Source organism: Delphinapterus leucas, chromosome 2, assembly GCF_059928025.1.
Source record: "Delphinapterus leucas isolate spDelLeu-1000000601 "Yukka" chromosome 2, BTC_Dleu_Yukka2, whole genome shotgun sequence".
In the NCBI taxonomy this organism is placed as follows: Eukaryota; Metazoa; Chordata; class Mammalia; order Artiodactyla; family Monodontidae; genus Delphinapterus; species Delphinapterus leucas.
Window position 1 is genome coordinate 105,363,077 of NC_143130.1, and position 17,833 is coordinate 105,380,909.

Genomic DNA, 17,833 nt, shown 5'->3' on the forward strand with positions numbered 1-17,833 from the left:
TACATCTGTGTCTGTTTCTCACTTTCTATCTCTCAGGGTGTCTGGCTCTCTTTTTTGATTTTTTGGTCTGATTTTTCTCTGAAACTTTTTTTCACTGTTTCCTTCTTTCTCTCTGTCTCTTTCTCTTGCTTTTTGTCTCTTTTTTTTTTCTGTCTCTCTATATTTCTACTTCTATATCTCTATGTCAGAATTTGCAGTGTATTTGTTCCTGATTCACCTAGTTTCGGCAGTCATTGCTCTTTCACGTGGAACTAACACTTTCTGGGTGCAATGAGAGCAGTGTATAGGGCAATAGATATTATCTGAAGTGCAGGCTGAGAGAAGCCAGTGCGAAAATAAAGGGAGAGGTCCAGAGGTTTAAGAATAGTTATCCTGGATGTGTTTTTAATTATGTATGCTCAGATTCTCTTGGGCTTTTGCTGCAAGTTTCTTTTACTCTCCAGTTTTGAAGAAATCTTTAATGGCAATCAAAGAAATTTTGCTAGGATGAAACTTACGTATCCCTGGATTTAATTATTAATAAAGTAGTACAATTGGCTCACCGATTGTAATAAAATGTATTATACCAATACAATTTGTCATTAGAAGGGAAAATAGTGGAAGAGGGGCAGTGAGAACATATATATGAGAACATTCTTGACACTGCTCCATTTTCTTTTACAGAAAACTGCCTCCAAACAGAAACAGTATTAACTGAAAAATTAATAAATTGATTTTGTCCATGTATATTCATTTATGTGTATACAACTGCTGGAAAGAATGTTCTTGGGTAAGCAATAAAGGATGGCATCTAGTGCACAGGTAGAGGGGATGGTCTTAGCTAGGATCTTGGGTAGGTCATCCACAGTAACAGGAGGAATAAAGGTACTCAGATGCCTGTACATGGGAACCCTGTAGATGTTCTCCTGTGAATGCTTCTGTTTTCTTAGTGAAAGAGAAAGCTGAGAGTGAGAATGTATGCTGAGGTATTGCTATTTTGAAGACACAAGAGAAGGGATGAAAGAGTAGAAGTGAAGGGATTGAGAAAAATAGTAAGATTGCTATGCATATGCACTTGAGATTATTGTCATGAATTTAAATTGAGACCATTTCAGCATCACTGGGTTTCTCTTCATTCTAGTTCAGCTAGGTGAGGGCACGTATTGAATGCTTACATTAAATAGAGATTGCTATTTTGTTAAGTGAGTTTTTCTAAGCAAAAGAGGGATGATCATATTCAGACCCCTAGATCAAGAATTTAGCCAGGAACTTGAAACTTCTCTTGGTGATTCTTTTGAAGGACGTGGGCCATCTTCACTCCTTCACCACCTCCTGAAGGTGCTCTCTCCTTTGCCTAAAGGTGCTCTCTCCTACTAAAGGTGACCTCTCCAAAGGCACACTAAGAAAGGGGCAACACTTTGATTCAACCTGGGTTTCAATGGACATCAAATTCCACCCATCCACTCTCTGGGACCCCCAAAATATGGGCAAAGATCCGAAGTACACTGTACTTACAGTTCAAGCCGTGAAAATATCTAATAGGAGTTCAGATTACGGGTTAAAACATTCTCGGGATCTTTGAGAGCAAACTGTAGGGGCAGTGAGCTAATTTTCCAAGTTAGTTGTCAAAGATGCTCGATTCAAGTCTGCAAGAATTGAAACATCTCCATCATCCCCGGGGCATTGCCTTTTTGCTGAGTCACATCTCGGGACAGTCTCACTCAGACCCCCTCTGTCCTGACTTCCTGGCAGAGAAAGATGCAGAGGGAAGGGTAGGAGCTCCATCGGGAGATCAGAAATAGGGTTTGGGGGCTTCCCTGGTGGCGCAGGGGTTGAGAGTCCGCCTGCCAATGCAGGGGACACGGGTTCGTGCCCCGGTCCGGGAAGGTCCCACATGCCGCGGAGCGGCTGGGCCCGTGAGCCATGGCCGCTGAGCCTGCGCGTCTGGAGCCTGTGCTCCGCAACGGGAGAGGCCACAACAGTGAGAGGCCCGCGTACAGCAAAAAAAAAAAGAAAAAAAAAGAAATAGGGCTTGGGCGTGAGGAGGCAGAAACGTCCCAGAGCCAACATACCACTGGGGAGCTGAGGACCCGAGGGGCTGATTCTAAGGTCACTGATGTACTCCAGCAACAGTACAGACCCAAGGGTCTGCACCGGTGCTCTTGCCAAAGGAGTAACTCTTGAAGTTCGCTTATAGACTGCGCACGAAGTTTCTGTGAGTCTCCATTATGAGGAAAAAAAATGTAAATAAAAGAAATAAAAACAAACACCACTCCCTGTTTTCTCCAGCCTTTTATCCGTCTCCTGTTGCATGTGACAGCTTCCTCTTCTGGGGCTACACCTCTACTTAAAACTTCTCTTTCTTACCGAACCCTATCCTGCGGATGAACTTCATCCTTTAAGACTTATCAAAATTATCAAAACTTACTACCTGGCAAAACTTTCTCAAGCCCTATCTGGCCAGAAAACAGGAACCCACTTGCCTTAAATAGTTTGACCTGAACCTCACTCTGGTACACTCAGTCCCTCATCTCAGCCCCAAACCGAGGACTAGATTAGTATTCCCATTTTAGACCTCGGTTATGCAACTGGCAAAGCTGTTGCTTAGCGGTGGTGGGATTCGAACGCCCCACCCAAAGAGACTGAGGCCTCATTCCAGTGCCTTAGACCACTGGGCCACACTACTTGGTGTATGTGATATTGCCTATTCTTTCCCATACTACCTACTTTCTTTTACATTTCAGCTGTGCTCTATACAATGTGTTCTCGAAGTCCTAACTTGATACCTCAAGAGCAAGGGTTCAGGGAACAGCGGAGGCTTATCACAAAAACTTACTTTCCTCATCGGCTCTGAAGTTTTCATCTTCCACCCAAGTGTTTAAATGGGAAGAACTTAGTGGATGAACAATGAGTGAATTGAATCTGTGCCACACAACTAGGCCGTGGGCCTTCTGTAGGTGTTACTATGTTGTATTCTTTTAGGCTTCCTCTCAGTCTCGCCACAAATTTCTTAGGAAAACAAACGAAGGCTGACGCTAATTAAAGCCACAAAAATCCTATCTTCGAAGGAGCATGACTTATCAAATGGCGTTTTAAAGCATTTGCAAATCCTTGAGCACGTACTTAAAGCTGGAATCTAACCAACAACCTAAAGATGCCAACGGAGCTCAACAGCGCCGCCCCCCTCCCCCATTTTACCAGCTGAGGCATCAAAGAATGCACACATGTGGCTCTGCTGAATTATTTCTTCAGAGAAGTAGCAGCCTCTCACATGGTTTTATACTCTATTCCTAAGACACCTGGAGATGTCTTCTGCTCTCATAGCAGCTGCTCACGTCTTTGGAATTTGACGGTTTTAGGCGTCGCCCAGGTCGCCATGTTGACATCTCTGCATTACAGATCCACCCTCTTGTTGCTCCAGAACTTGTGCCGGGGGTGGGGGTGGGGGTGGGGGGTAGGAAATGTCGATGTGAGCAGAAAGCAGCGCTCAAGTTCCCTGTTGACAAACTCTGCTCCCCTGGTGGAGCCGTCAACGCACCGCGGAGAGCTCTGCCCAGGGCTCCCAAAGGATCTCCGTCTCTAGGCCTCCCTCCTAGCCCAAGGACACAACGTGCTCATTTCTCCGAGAAAAACGTTTTGTTTTGTTTTTTCACAACTCACACACACACACACACACACACTGTATTTTATTTTTACAAGAGATAAATAAACTGACACCAAGCATTGTAAATGGATGACCATAACAAAAGCAACAATGATTGCAATTACCAAACACGAAACACACTCACACTATGTCATAATATTGACATTCAGTCCAGGAATCCTCCACCGTAACAGCTCCTTTACTTTGCAGTGAAAATTGATTTGTATATTTTTTGCCTCTGAGTCCTTGTGGGATTATTTTTTTATTCAAACAGAAAACCACAAAAATTATAATCATCCTCATCAGGTCACTCAGTCCCATGTAATTAATTTTTTTTCATCTTGATCTTTTGTTGGCACTTGTATGAATTCATCAGTTTTCCATTAGAGTTCTGAAAATGCTTCTTCATTCAGTTCAGCAGTATAGTCAGTTACCAGAAACCTGTACTTGTCAGAGTCTTTTCCATGAATTCCTTGAAGATGAAACCCTTTTATAGAAAAACGTTTTGGTGATAGAAGTCCTGCAGCTCCACAGAGGCCTGACTGGGGCTTCCGATCCTGACAGCTGTCCCCTCCCACCAGGCAGTTTTTACTATCACAGAATATTCTGTCCACATGCACAGATCACCTTCATTTAATGGCTGACGCCATTTTTCAGAAGATCATTCAGGGTCCTTCAGGTTTTTAACCTGGCACATCACATCCAAAATAATTAAATTCCTAAAGCAGTAGTCCTCAACCCTGGTTGTACAGGAACTTAAAAACATTCCGATGTGGAGGCCACACCCTAGACCAATTACATCAGAATCTCTGTGGGTGGTATCCAAGCATCAGCGTTTTGTAAAGTTTCCCAAGTGCAGCCAACATTTAAAAAAAAACAAACGTGCAGTGCAGGAGGATATTCCAACAAGCCTGTTCTATTCCTTTTAAGGAAATCTCACTTGTCCTGCCCGTCAAGTCAAAACCTCCTTGGCCCGCAGCTCTTTCTCTGGACACCTCCTGGGACACAGCCAACAAATGTCATTGCTGGGTTCAATGCTTGGATGGCAGCCGCCAAATGCCGCCTGGCTACTGTTGTCAGATTACGGAAAAGATAGTGTGCTCTACATCTTACCAGTTACTAGACTCTCAATAAAAACAAGGTAAGGTTGTTATAGATTACAACGAGGAACCACATATAAGAAGGGCTCTTCCCCAGTCCCTCTAAATTCCTGTCTTTCAGTCCCGTTCTTTGACACATCTCAGGATGATCTAGGGCTTCTAACTCCTTTATTCCCACTCACACACTTGAAGTGAGCTCTGGACTTAAAGCCTTAGTACTAGGAGCAAATATATCCCCGAAATGACACCTGAGAATAGGTTTTCCGGTTCATGGTTGCGCGCATCCTAAATCGTTCATTTAATCGTCAGAGGCTGTCTTAATCAACATAGTCTAAAAGTACTGGCTTCTCTTTGACCTTTGACATGGCTTATAGAAGAGATGAGACAGAGATGTTGCTCCTGGAGCCATTGCGCTCTTCACAAAGCTTCTGCCCAGGAACTGGGGAGAATGTTCGGGGGCGGGGAGCCTTGGAGGAGGGTCTGGCACCAGTCTCAGAGCCATCTGCACCAACACTGGAGATTTTCTAGGTTAGGAGAGACATAGAGGTTGAAGTGGGTACTGTGCCTCAGCGGTCCCCAACCTTTCTGGCACCAGGGACGGGCTTCGGGAAAGACAATTTTTCCACAGCGGGGGTTTGGGGGATGGTTCAGGCAATAATGGGGAGGCATAGATGAAGATTCTATCGCCCGCGGCTCACCTCCTGCTGTGCGGCCCGGGTCCTAACAGGCCGCGGACCAGTCTACAGCTGGGGGCTGGGGACCCCTGTTGTACAGGACAAATCACGTGTGAGGGGGTGGCGGCGCGGTGTATCGGGGGCTTTGTCCAGACTTAGCTGCGCAGGCGGCATTCACACAGATTGTGTTCTTGCTTCGTCTGGGGACTTGTCTTCTGGTGTGATAGCCCCCAGAGAGCGAGTTGCAATTACCTGAACCTAGGAACAAGTATCTCCTACTTCTTCCTTCTGCCAGTTTTGTTGGCTGTGGATCAACAAAATGTGTCTCTCTTAGAAGAATACAATAAGGAGACGCTGTAACTCAAAGGTTAGTGCACCAGGCAGGAGCTAAGATGTGAAGTCCCCATGGGGCCCTAGCTGTTGCACTTTTTATACTCTCCGATGTATTTACCAGACCAAGAAAACTTCACTGGTGAATTTTAACAAACATTTCAGGGAGAAATAATGCCATTTATACACAACTTCTTCCAGAAAAATTAAAGGGGAGGTAATAATTCCCAACTCTTTCTATGAGGCCAGCATGTTTTTGGCATCAAAACCAAAGACACTACATAAAAAAGAAAACTACAGACCAATATATCTCAAGAACATAGAAGCAAAGGAACTTAGCAATACTTTAGCAAGTTGAATCAATGGTATATAAAATAATAATACATCAAGATTAAAGTAAAGTGGGGGCTTCCCTAGTGGCGCAGTGGTTGAGAGTCCGCCTGCCGATGCGGGGCACAGAGGTTCGTGCCCCGGTCCGGGAAGATCCCACATGTCGCGGAGCAGCTAGGCCTGTGAGCCATGGCCGCTGACCCTGTGCATCCGGAGCCTGTGCTCCGCAACGGGAGATGCCAAAAAAAAAGTAAAGTGAGCTTTATCCCTGAAAAGCAAAGTTGGTTTAATATTCAAAGTCAGTTAATGTAAGTCATCATAGTAACAGATTAAAAAAAGAAAAATCATAGGATCTTACCAAAAGATGCAGACAAAGCATTTGACAAAGTACACATTCATTCTTGACACAAACCCTCAGCAAATAAGGAAAAGAAGGGAACTTCTTCAATATGATAAAGGACATCTATGAAAAACTTCCAACCAACATCAACTTAATGATAAAAGACTGAATGTTTCCGCTGTAAGATAAGAAGCAAACAAGGACATCTGCTTTCATCACTTGTATTCAACATTGTACTAGAGATTTTTGCCCAATAAATAAATTTTTAAAAAATTGAAATAGAAGGCATCCAGCATCTGTGTTTAAACAAAGAAGTAAAGCTGAAATTCTTTTCCAAGAAAACATGAAAGCCTGGGGCATGTGGGAGCTGCCTGGCTGCCTGGACAGCATGTAGGAGCGTGAGGGGATTCGTGGAGTTTCAGGGTGCTGCCCCGATGGTAGATTACCTCCCAGGCCTCCCTTTCCCTCAATGGTGAGCTGATTGAGACGGTATGCCGGGAATCTCCTGAGTCTGCCCAGTGTCTGTGCCCTACCCTGGCCAGCCCGAATGGCAAGATTGTGCTTTGGCGGAAACACAAGAGGAAGAGCAGACAGCACCAGCGGTTCATGGCCCAGAAGGCCTTGCTGCAGGAGCAGGGGCTGCTGAGCACATCCCCAGAGCTGGGGTCCTCCCCACCACCCACGCTGTTGGAGGCACCACCAGGCAAGGAAGCCACCAGCAGTATGAGGGAGTGTGTCCAAGGGCTGAATCTGGAGGTGCCCCATGCAACAGAAAGCCCACACCCAGGGAATCTGCTGGGCCCTTGCCCAGCAAGTATGTGGCTATCGACTGTGAGATGGTGGGCACAGAACCCCGAACGTGGGTGAGTGAGCTGGCCCGCTACTCTGTGGTGAGTTACCACGGCGAGGTCCTCTTCAGCAAGTACATCTGGACTGAGATGCCCATCATGGACTACTGCAGTCTCTGGAGCGCCATCACTGGGCAGCACATGTGCAAGGCTATCTCTTTCCAGGTGGCCCAGAAAGAGATCCTGAAGCTCCTGAAGGGCAAGGTGCTGGGAGGCACATGCTGCACAATGACTTCCAGGTCTTTCCTCAAGTACGTCTACCCTTGGGACCAAACTCCGGATACCACTTATGTCTCCAACCTCCTCAGCTAGTCCAGCCTCAACACCCAGACCCAGGTCTCTCTTAAGGACCTGACCCTGCAACTACTGCACAAGAAAATCCAGGTGGGCCAGCAGGGGCACTCCTCAGTGGAAGATGCCAGGACAGCCATGGAGCTCTGTGACTGAGCAGGACCCTATGCGGCCTTCCCGGGACAGGCCCTTCCCCTCATCTGCTTTAGCTCCTCTCTGAAGTACCTAGATAACAGTATTTGATGCACATTTCCAGAATTGTTTTACAGAAGTGAAAACCCCCCACCAAATGGAAGATGTTAACTACTTGATGACCATGAGCACACAGCCCCAGGCCTCCTGGAGCCTAAGGACTGATAGTGTTAACCCCTGTGACACCACCCTGTTACCTCACCATCAGCCGATCAGAGAACTGTGCATGAGCTGATCACATACCCTGCGACCCCCCCTCCCTCACCTGGCCTTTAAAAATGCTTTGCCGAAACCCTTCGGGGAGCTCGGGGTTTGGGGGGCCTGAACCACCTGTCTCCTTGCGTGGCCCTGCAATAAACCCATGCACATATTGTCACCTTATCTTTGATAAAGGAGGCAGGAATGTACAGTGGAGAAAGGACAGCCTCTTCAATAAGTGGTGCTGGGAAAACTGGACAGCTACATGTAAAAGTATGAGATTAGATCACTCCCTAACACCATACACAAAAATAAGCTCAAAATGGATTAAAGACCTAAATGTAAGGCCAGACACTATAAAACTCTAGAGGAAAACATAGACAGAACACTCTATGACATAAATCACAGCAAGATCCTTTCTGACCCACCTCCTAGAGTAATGGAAATAAAAACAAAAATAAACAAATGGCACCTAATGAAAACTGCAAAGCTTTTGCACAGCAAAGGAAACCATAAACAAGACCAAAAGACAACCCTCAGAATGGGAGAAAATATTTGCAAATGAAGCAACTGACAAAGGATTAATCTCCAAAATTTACAACCAGCTCATGCAGCTCAATAACAAAAAAACAAACAACCCAATCCAAAAATGGGCAGAAGACCTAAATAGACATTTCTCCAAAGAAGATATACAGACTGCCAACAAACACGTGAAAGAATGCTCAACATCATTAATCATTAGAGAAATGCAAATCAAAACTACAATGAGATATCATCTCACACCAGTCAGAATGGCCATCATCAAAAAATCTAGAAACAATAAATGCTGGAGAGGGTGTGGAGAAAAGGGAACACTCTTGCACTGCTGGTGGGAATGTGAATTGGTACAGCCACTATGGAGAACAGTATGGAGGTTCCTTAAAAAACTACAAATAGAACTACCATATGACCCAGCAATCCCACTACTGGGCATATACCCTGAGAGAACCATAATTCAGAAACAGTCATGTACCAAAATGTTCATTGCAGCTCTATTTACAATAGCCTGGAGATGGAAACAACCTAAGTGTCCATCATTGGATGAATGGATAAAGAAGATGTGGCACATATATACAATGGAATGTTACTCAGCCATAAAAAGAAACAAAATTGAGCTGTTTGTACTGAGGTGGATGGACCTAGAGTCTATCATACAGAGTGAAGTAAGCCCGAAAGATAAAGACAAATACCGTATGGTAACACATATATATGGAATTTAAGAAAAAAAAAGATGTCATGAAGAACCTAGGAGTACTAGAGAATGGACTTGAGGATATGGGGAGGGGGAAGGGTAAGCTGTGACAAAGTAAGAGAGTGGCATGGACATATATACACTACCAAACGTAAAATAGATAGCTAGTGGGAAGCAGCCGCATAGCTCAGGGAGATCAGCTCAGTGCTTTGTGACCACCTGGAGGGGTGGGATATGGAGGGAGGGAGGGAGATGCAAGAGGGAAGAGATATGGGAACATATGTATATGTGTAACTGATTCACTTTGTTATAAAGCAGAAACTAACACACTATTGTAAAGCAATTATACTCCAATAAAGATGTAAAAAAAAAATTTTTTTTTTAATTAAGAAAAAAAACCCTTTCTCTGCTCCAAACTGCGACGTTTCGGTTTGTTTGGTCTCACTGTTCATCGTTGGGCACAGGAACTTGGGCTAACAGCTCTACCAGGTGGTGGAGGTGCAGTGGGAACAGCTGGAGGCCAGCAGCTTCTGGACCCACCCTGAGGACAAAGAGCCTGAGAGCAGCACGGACATGGAACAGTGTATGGAGGACCAGTACTGGCCTGAGGACCTGGCCCAGGGCACCAGCAGAGGAACGGAGGAGGCGCAAGGCAGAAGGGAGTGAGGAAGGAGAGGCTCCCTTGGGGAGGGGAGGCCAGGAGAGTGGCTGGGGCAGGATGCTGCCAGCTGCCCCCAGGGTCTAAAGAGTTGGGACCATCTATCTATCTGTACTCTGAGCTCCCTCTGCCCACAGCACAGCCCTCTGCGCTCCAGGGCTGTTGACAGCCCTTTCTCCCCAAATCCTGTGGTTTTGCTAATGGCACTTTACAGATATGATGAAAATGTCCCGTGGTCTAGCTGCTAGAGCCCAGCAGGAGTAGGGAATGTACCAACAGATGGTCCCAGGCTGTCACTCTAAATGTCTCCCTCCCTGGGGAGTTGGGTAGGGGCGTCAATATCTAAGAGTTTTCTTATCTCCACTCAGTGACCTGGGGTAAAGTTCTCATCCTGTTGTCGCCATCTGCCTCTTCCTTCAGAGTCATTTTCCAGAGAATAAATATGCTCTGAAGCTATAGAGTTAAGGCCACTCAAGGGTCATTTTATCCCTTTCTCTCAGAACTGGAACTCTGGCTGTAGCCATTGTAGGAACTGCTAGGTTACAATGGAATAGCAGAGCCTACAGGCTCATGGGAAGCTGGGTCCTCCCATGGTGCCACCAGAAGTCACCAGGCCCTATTCTGGGAGGAGTGAGAGCAGATAAGCTTTGGGTGGAGACTGGCATATTTATTTTGACCTGAATCAGGCATTCCTCCTGCGCACCCAGCACTAGGCTCTCTTAAGCAAACGCCTGAGAAACAAGACAGCAATTTGAATTCTGGGACCCCTGTGCAGAATTGCCCACGATGACCTTTGCTTATTGAAAGCAAGGCCACAGGTCTGTAGGGTAGCAGAGTGCCCGTCTACTGGGGCTGGGCCAGGCATTAACAGCTGTGCAGTTTTGCCTGCACTCAGGTGGGTGCCCCCAATCACTGCAGTGGCTGGGTTTTCTCCAAATTTCTAAAAGTGTTCTCTGTCAGAATTCATCCCCTACCCCTCTTTCCTAAGGGGCAGTTTTGGGGTATGAGGTAACAAACAGCTCAGGTCACACAGAACCTGAGCCCCATCTTAAGAGCTCTGAGACTTAGGCAAGTATGTGACTTCATTCTTGAGTCTCTTCCCTCATCTGTAAAGTGGGGATAATGACACAACTACCTCACGAGGCTGTTTCAAAGATGAAGTACTAAGTGCTTGGCACAGTGCCTGGTACATAGTGAGCCGAGGGTGAAACCGAGTGAGGCCCTGTGGGGCTCCCGGGCACGGAGGCCTTTTTCGTCCCCTGTTTCTTGTAGGCAAGACTCCAGCCTCCAGGACCTTCCCTGAGTTCCAAAGGGCAGATTCGAACAGTTGCTAATCAACTGTTGCCAAGAAACCACCTGAGGCCAGATTAAAGGACCAGAGGAGCTCATCCAGATTAGGGGACTGACCGCCTGAGACAAGATGAAGGGAGCACAGGCCCTGCTCACCCCTGACCTTGTCAGAGACCCCGCCCTTGAACCGTTGCTATAAAACTTCTCCTCCAATCCTCCTGGGTTGGGACACATAGTTTTCAAGGACAGGAGCCCACTGTGTCCCCCTTTGCCTGGCAAAGTGATAAAGCTATCCTTTTCTACTTCACCCAAAACTCTGTCTCCAAGATTTGATTCGGCACCGGTGTACAGAGGCCGAGCTTTCGGTAGCAAGGTCAGTGAGAGCAGCTGTTTTTTCTTTAAGGATTAGTATTGGACTCTTCTGGATAACACCTGAACTTGCCCTCGGGTTGAGTGGCTTTGGCCTAGACAGAACTCTTCTAGCATGTGGGGCATGGACCTCTGAGGACAACGTGCGGGGTTCCGGGCTCTCACTGTTCCTGTGCTGCATGGATTTCCAGTCAGTCTGAGCAAAGCGGCAGGGCCAGGAAGGGAGAGACACTACTGAAGGCGCACACCTGCGAACTCAGGACCACAGTTCTGGGAGCTGGCTGAGTCACTGACCGCTGCTGGCCTGGCTCCAGGACTTTGTTCTATATTCCTTGAAAATCTGTAGCTGACAGCACACTCACAGCTGAGCAGTAGCTTCAGTTCTTTTGTCTACGGGTTGATGGAGGATGGAGCTGTTAGCAGTGGGGAAATGTACTGGGTTTAAAATGTTCTGGAATAAAATTCAATTGGAAAAGTGAAAAAAAGACATGAAAGCCTATGTAAAAATCCTATGGAATCTACAGAAAGCTATAACTAATAATTGAATCTAGAAAAGCTGTAGAATACAAGATTAATATTGAAATTAATTGTATATATTACTGTTTATACTATATATACATATATAGAGAGTGTATACCATATATATGTGTGTGTGTGTATATATATATATACACACACACATATATATATATAGTATCTAGCAATGAACAATCAGAAATCAATTTTGGGGCTTCCCTGGTGGCGCAATGGTTAAGTAATCCACCTGCCAATGCAGGGGACATGGGTCCAAATCCTGATCCATGAAGATCCCACATGCTGTGGAAAACTAAGCCCGTGTGCCACAACTACTGAGCCTGCGGTCTAGAGCCCGCAAGCCACTACTACTGAGCCTGAGTGCCACAACTACTGAAATCCGTGTGTCTAGAGCCCATGCTCCACAACAAGAGAAGCCACCACAATGAGAAGTCCGCACACTGCAAAGAAGAGTAGCCCCTACTCGCCACAACTACAGAAAGCCCACACGCAGTGACAAAGACCCAACACGGCCAAAAATAAATAAATTAAATAAATAAATTTATTTTTTAAAAAAAGAAATCGATTTTGGATTCTTTTAAAAAGCAATCCAGGGGCTTCCCTGATGAGGCAGTGGTTGAGAGCCTGTGGTCTGCAACGGGAGAGGCCACAGCAGTAAAAGGCCCGCATACCACCAAAAAAAAAAAAAAAAAAAGCAATCCAATTTACTATAGTATCATTCAATATGAAATACTTAGCATTAAAACATGTACACTTGTACACCGAAAAAAAATGCTGAGAGAAATGAAAGAAAACCTAAATACAAGGAGAAACATTTTGTGTTTGTGAATGAGAAGACAATACTGTTAAGATATCAATTATCCCTAAATTGATTTATGGGTTCAATGTAATCCAAATCAAAATAACAACAGGTTTTTTCCCCAGAAAATGACCAGCTGATTCCAAAATTCATATGAAAATCCAAAGACATAGCATGCTCCAAACAACAAAAGAAGAACAAAGTTGGAGGACTCACTGTGCCTGACCTCAAGACTTATAAATCTGCTATAATCAAGACTGTAGTATTGGCATTAAGATACAAAAATAGATCTATGGAACAGGAGTGCAGAGGTAGAACCACACATGTATTATCAACTAATTTTTGACAAAATTTCAAAGGCAAGTCAGTAGAGAAAAGTAGTCTTTTCAACAAATGATGCTTTAAAAAAACCCACAGTTTTGACCCCTACTTCACACTGAATGAAAAATTAACTCAAAATGGATGAAAAATCAAAACTATACAATATTTAGAATAAAATCTTTGTCAACTTGTGTTGGGGGAAGATTTCTTAGATGCAACATTAAAAGCATGATCCATCAAAGAAAAATTAAGTACAATGATTAATTGTACTTCATAAAATTAAGAACCCCTGCCCTTCAAAAGACACTGTGAAGAAATTGAGAAGACAAACCAAACACTGCGAGATAATACTGTAGTTGCACCCTCAGGTCTTTAGGGAGGATTTTGCCTCGTAGGGGACATTTGACAATGTCTGGAGACATTTTCGTTTGTCAAAACTGGGACAGTACTACTGGTGTCTAGTGGGTAAAGGCCAGGGATGCTGCTAAACATTCTGTAACACATATGACAGGCCCCCACTACAAAGAATTATCCAAAATGTCACTGTGGTAGAGGCTGACTAAAGTAACAAGTCACAAGGACAAATTTATCTCTTGCCTCCTTTAGGGCGTGGGCCAGTCAGGACTATCACCACCTACTAAAATGAACCGATGACTCCTTCTCAAAGGCTTGAGGAAGGGACAATGCCTGGATTCAGACCTGGGGGCAATGAGTGCCAAACCGTGCCCAGTGCACCCTTTGGGTACCAAAGGCAGTGCACATAGGGCAGGAAAGTCATTGTCCAAAGGTCAGAAAGTGAGAATGTTCTTTAAAGAGCTCAAATTCTGACTTTGAACCCATCCTAGGATATCTTGCGGGCTGGGGGTGGGGGGGCAGTCAGGGTACTCTTCCTTGGCTGGCTCAAGCCTGGGAATTGAATCACTTCCCTGAGCTGGTGAGCAGTTGCCTCCCTCGATGATTCGCTTTCTGCTTAACCCATCGTCCTTTACTGGCTTGACTTTACCACCTTTACCTGGAGGGAGAGACGGAAAGAGAAAGTGTGGGTGGGTGGGTGGGTGGTGCTGTTGTAGCGGGGAGACCAGTGGAAAAAAAGAGAACATCCCGTAGGAAACTCTAGGGGTTCCAGAGGCAGTCAGCATCAGAAACTGCACAGGGACACTTTGCATCTGCCCGAATTTTGCCGTGTTAACACTTAAGAGAAAATGATGAGACAAAGTCTCACTTCGCTCCCCGATCCCCTCCGTGCCCCACCCCGGAGTCTGCAGAGTCTTACTCTCCAATTCAGCCTGCAGGGAGGGAGGCTGTCGTTTAGATTGGATCGGTTCCTGCTTCCGGGGAGCCTAACCCCACCCCACCCCGCCGGTTTCAAGGCTCTCCACCTCTCCTCAACTTGAACGCCCCAGCTTAAATGCAACACCTTTGGCAAGTCCTTATCCGCTCCTGTAGTGAGGACACGGGCAGTGATCGCTTGTGATTAAGAAAGAAAACCTTGGCAGCGGTGGGATTCGAACCCACGCCTCCAGAGAGACTGGAGCCTAAATCCAGCGCCTTAGACCGCTCGGCCACGCTACCAAGCGTATACCGCCTACTTCTGTACACTTGCTAGTTATACGTTTCTGCCCTTTTTTTTTCCCGCGTTGTTCTCTACTCCCTGACCCGAAACCATGATTCTAGGTATCACCAAGGGACACTAAGAAAGTTCTTCTCAGCTCTACTAGGACTCGAACCTGCATTCACCCAAGCCAAACAGCTCTTCTCACGCCAGGAGCTAAAAGAGAAAGACCTTCAAAACCAAGTATCCCCTCCCGAAGCACAGCACTTGGGATCTAGAATGTAACATCTTTGCGAAGGCGGGTCACGTCAGCTTCCGCCTGGCGTCCAGTAAGCGCTCAAAAACTGTTGAAAGGACGAATGAACTCCTTGATTTAGACTCCAGATCACTTGGGGATCGCGGTGGTGGAATAAGAAAGAGCAAACTGGCTTTCCCAGTCACCACCCCGCGCGCCGCGACTTCAATTCTTTGCTAAATTTTGAGTTTGATACTTTTCGGTTCTGAAGCCGGGAGAGAAGTCTCCAGGAGTCATGCACAGTGCGTGCGTTAAACGACTGGGGGAAAAAAAAAAAAAAAAAGCTTGTCTCCTAGTTCCCTTTTCTTCTCTTGGCCGAAAGCGCAAATAGCCGACGCCGATCAATGCCCGCTCCCTAGTGCCAGCCCAAGCAGAGTCTGCAGTCTTCCTCCCCAGTTCAGCCTAGTGGTAGGGAGGCTGTTTTTTAGGTCGGATCGGTTCCTGCTTCCCGGGAGCCTCCAGTCCCTTTTGTATCTCTGTGTTTCCCATTTCTGCGTCTCCCAGAGAGGTCCTGTTTCCCCTGCGCAGTTGTAACCCTGTGGAGGCTATTACTACTGGCGACTGCGGAAGGAGACGGACTGAGATGTCCTTCCATAGGGACTGAGGCCGGATTCTGAGCCCAGACTGGTACTCAAGGTGCCCAGGATTCCTGAGAACTCTCACGCTCGCGCTCCTCATCCTACCTAGAAGCCCAAGCCTGCCGGCCTCCGGAGGGGAGCCTGGGAACGGGGCCAGAATAAGCGAGAGAATTACACTGTCACGCCTCTTGACCCGGAGAAGAGGAGCCACACATCAGTTCTCCAAATGTTTGAGCATCTGTCTAGGGTCCACCAAACTTGAGTTTCCATGTTCCCTATGTGAAAAGGAATTCTTGCTGCTTTTAATTACAACGAAGTGGAAGTTACAGAAGGCCACGATGCTATGTCTCTTTTGCTACTTTGTGGCAGTAGCTGAGAATTATTTCACAACTACTGCCTAGACTTGGGGGTGGGGGGGCGGGCAATAAAAACCATTGCAGCAGAGATCGGTTTTGTATTTTGGAATTCTAACAGGTGACTGAGCAAAAGGCTGGGCAATGGGATTGGGGGATGCTTGGGCCAATTTTCTGCCTTCTAAGGGTAGAAATTGTGGTTCCCTGGTGATATCCCATCACATCCTTCATTTGATAAAATTAAAGCTATTTGGGGGGCAAATTCCACCAAGAGACTTCAACGAGGAGGTTGTATATGCTCTGTGCTTCCCTCTCTCTTGCAAATATGCAGTCTATGTCAGAGAAGAAGCACCCAGACCTGGCTTACTTCCTTAAGAATAGACAATTGTCATTATTTCTTAATTCCCCCAAGAGAAGGGAAAATTAATCCCTTCTCTTGGTGGTGTTGAAGGTTCCCAGGACACATAAAGGGGATTTTCCCAGAGCCTCCAGTAAAATTCTATGGTCTTTGTTTTGGGTGGAATTGTGTCCCTCCAGAAGGATATATAGAAGTCCTAATTCCCAGTGCCCCAATATGTGACCTTATTTGGAAATAAGGTATTTACAGAAGTAATCAAATTAAAATGAGGTCATTAGTGTGGGCTCTAATCCAATACGACTGGTGTCCTTATAAAAAGGGGGAAATTTGGGCATAGAGATAGAGATCTCTTCCTGAAATCCCATAAATTTCAACATAAAAGTGAAGGGAACAGGGATTGCAGGAAGACTGCTAACTCAGATTCTCTGTGGGATCTCTGTAAAAGAACCTCAATGTATTTTCAAGGGTAATAGAGGTAGACATATTGGGGCTGGAGCTCCCTGCTCGTGTGGAAAGAGATCACTGGAGAGGCGCAACTCACCAGTGGTAGAGCAGTGGCCCTCAAATGTTAGCATGCATCACAATCACCTGGAGGGCTTATTAAAAAGACAGATTGCTAGACTCAACTCTTGGAATTTCTGGTTTAGAAGACCAAGGGCCTAAGAATTTATATTTCTAACAGGTTGTGAGGTGCTGCTGCTGCTACTGATCCAGGGACCGTGCTTCGAAAACCACTGCAGCAGAGATGAGTTTTTTATTTTGGAATTGTAACAGAAACGAGGAAGGCAAGCTGGAGGAGTCAAAGATGTGCAGACTTCTTGAAAGCAGTGTGCAGGGAAGAGATGTATGCTCAATATGGTGGCTGTGGGGGGAAAATGAGAGGCCTTGGATATAAATGAGAGGGAAAAGCCTGGCAAAATAGTAAAGACTACTGTTAAGGACAAGGAAAAGGTCCTTCCAATACTGGTGAACAGTACCGGTCACTTTATGACCCTTAAGACATGAATAGGGCTTCCCTGGTGGCGCAGTGGTTGAGAGTACGCCTGCCGATGCAGGGGACGCGGGTTCGTTCCCCGGTCCGGAAAGATCCCACGTGCCGCGGAGCGGCTGGGCCCGTGAGCCATGGCCGCTGAACCTGTGCGTCCGGAGCCTGTGCTCCGCAACGGGAGAGGCCACAACAGTGAGAGGCCCGTGTACCGCAAAAAAAAAAAAAAACAAAAGACATGAATAGAATGTGGACCCAAGGATGTCCAGGACTAGAAACGCTAGAGGTCTCAGATGAACTCCGCAAAAATGGAATCAAATGGTGCTATCTTCTGAAGTCTCTGGCCACATGTATTTGTCTTACTGGGCATGGCACAAAGACACATGAGCGTGCAGGAGAAACTAGGAGAAATGTTTGCACCCTTACCCTCTCCTAGGCCACATGGAAAACTTTGCACATATCCAAATTAATCAACTGAGGTCACCCTGGAAACTTGATACCAGAGGTCTTTCTCATCTGTGAAAGAACTTTAGAGACTTGAAGCCTAGGAAGTCTGAGGTCCATGAACAATGCACCTGCAAGATC

The 17,833-nt window shown here is 46.1% G+C and overlaps 1 non-coding gene and 1 pseudogene across 1 annotated transcript; one reads left to right on the forward strand and one right to left on the reverse strand.

Annotated features, from left to right (window-relative positions):
- The first annotated feature begins 1,610 nt into the window (after nucleotides 1-1,610).
- Nucleotides 1,611-7,726, forward strand: LOC111181581 (apoptosis-enhancing nuclease pseudogene; annotated as a pseudogene).
- Nucleotides 7,727-14,617: 6,891 nt separating this feature from the next.
- Nucleotides 14,618-14,699, reverse strand: TRNAL-UAG (transfer RNA leucine (anticodon UAG)). Its single transcript has one exon. It is a non-coding gene; the product is annotated as a tRNA-Leu (tRNA).
- Between the last annotated feature and the right edge of the window lie 3,134 nt (nucleotides 14,700-17,833).